Source organism: Schistocerca serialis, unplaced genomic scaffold, assembly GCF_023864345.2.
Source record: "Schistocerca serialis cubense isolate TAMUIC-IGC-003099 unplaced genomic scaffold, iqSchSeri2.2 HiC_scaffold_167, whole genome shotgun sequence".
In the NCBI taxonomy this organism is placed as follows: Eukaryota; Metazoa; Arthropoda; class Insecta; order Orthoptera; family Acrididae; genus Schistocerca; species Schistocerca serialis.
In genome coordinates this window covers 203557-205000 of record NW_026047727.1, presented here as the reverse complement: position 1 = coordinate 205000, position 1444 = coordinate 203557, and the positions used below count along the sequence as shown (strand labels likewise).

Below are 1444 nucleotides of genomic sequence, written 5' to 3'. Positions count from 1 at the left end.
CGAAAACCAACAAAATAGAACCGAGGTCCTATTCCATTATTCCATGCACACAGTATTCAGGCGGGCTTGCCTGCTTTAAGCACTCTAATTTGTTCAAAGTAAACGTGCCGGCCCACCGAGACACTCAATAAAGAGCACCCTGGTAGGATTTCAACGGGGTCCGCCTCGGGACGCACGAGCACGCACGAGGCGGTCGCACGCCTTCGGCTCGCCCCACCGGCAGGACGTCCCACGATACATGCCAGTTAAACACCGACGGGCGGTGAACCAACAGCGTGGGACACAAATCCAACTACGAGCTTTTTAACCGCAACAACTTTAATATACGCTATTGGAGCTGGAATTACCGCGGCTGCTGGCACCAGACTTGCCCTCCAATAGATACTCGTTAAAGGATTTAAAGTGTACTCATTCCGATTACGGGGCCTCGGATGAGTCCCGTATCGTTATTTTTCGTCACTACCTCCCCGTGCCGGGAGTGGGTAATTTGCGCGCCTGCTGCCTTCCTTGGATGTGGTAGCCGTTTCTCAGGCTCCCTCTCCGGAATCGAACCCTGATTCCCCGTTACCCGTTACAACCATGGTAGGCGCAGAACCTACCATCGACAGTTGATAAGGCAGACATTTGAAAGATGCGTCGCCGGTACGAGGACCGTGCGATCAGCCCAAAGTTATTCAGAGTCACCAAGGCAAACGGACCGGACGAGCCGACCGATTGGTTTTGATCTAATAAAAGCGTCCCTTCCATCTCTGGTCGGGACTCTGTTTGCATGTATTAGCTCTAGAATTACCACAGTTATCCAAGTAACGTGGGTACGATCTAAGGAACCATAACTGATTTAATGAGCCATTCGCGGTTTCACCTTAATGCGGCTTGTACTGAGACATGCATGGCTTAATCTTTGAGACAAGCATATGACTACTGGCAGGATCAACCAGGGAGCTGCGTCAACTAGAGCTGAGCAGCCGGCCGCCCGGGAGTGTGTCCCGGGGGCCCGCGCGAACACGCAAGCGTCCGCTCAATTATTCTGCAAACAGGAGGAGGCTGAGCTCCCCTGCACAACACACCTCGAAACCCTCTCAGGTCCCGGCGGCGCGCAGCGCCGTCCTAAGTACTTGGTCGGGTTCGAGAGAGGCGCAATCGCCCGGAGTTAGGCGAGTAGACGCTTTAGGTGCGACCACCCGTGCTCCCAACTGAGCTTGCCGCTGCCGACAGAGGCCCGGGAGCGTGCTGTCGTGGCATTGCCGGCGGGAGACAACACGCGCCACCTACGGTGACCGGCAGCTCCAACGCCAGCGCCACAGAAGGACAAAAGCCCCACTTGGGTGCCGAAGCGAACTCTCCCAGCACAGCGCACGCGCCAACACGTCCGCACAGCTGCGATACAAACCACCTGCGAGAACCGCTGGGGCGACCGAGCAGCAGACGGCGTCGCGGCGCCGAG

The 1444-nt window shown here is 56.5% G+C and overlaps 1 non-coding gene across 1 annotated transcript in view; it reads right to left on the bottom strand.

The window, feature by feature from the left end:
* Positions 1–941, bottom strand: part of LOC126443651 (small subunit ribosomal RNA) — a 1909-nt gene extending 968 nt beyond the window's left edge. Inside the window, exon 1 of the ribosomal RNA XR_007582079.1 lies at positions 1–941. This exon is cut by the window's left edge and continues 968 nt beyond it. This is a non-coding gene — a ribosomal RNA (small subunit ribosomal RNA).
* Positions 942–1444: the final 503 nt, after the last annotated feature.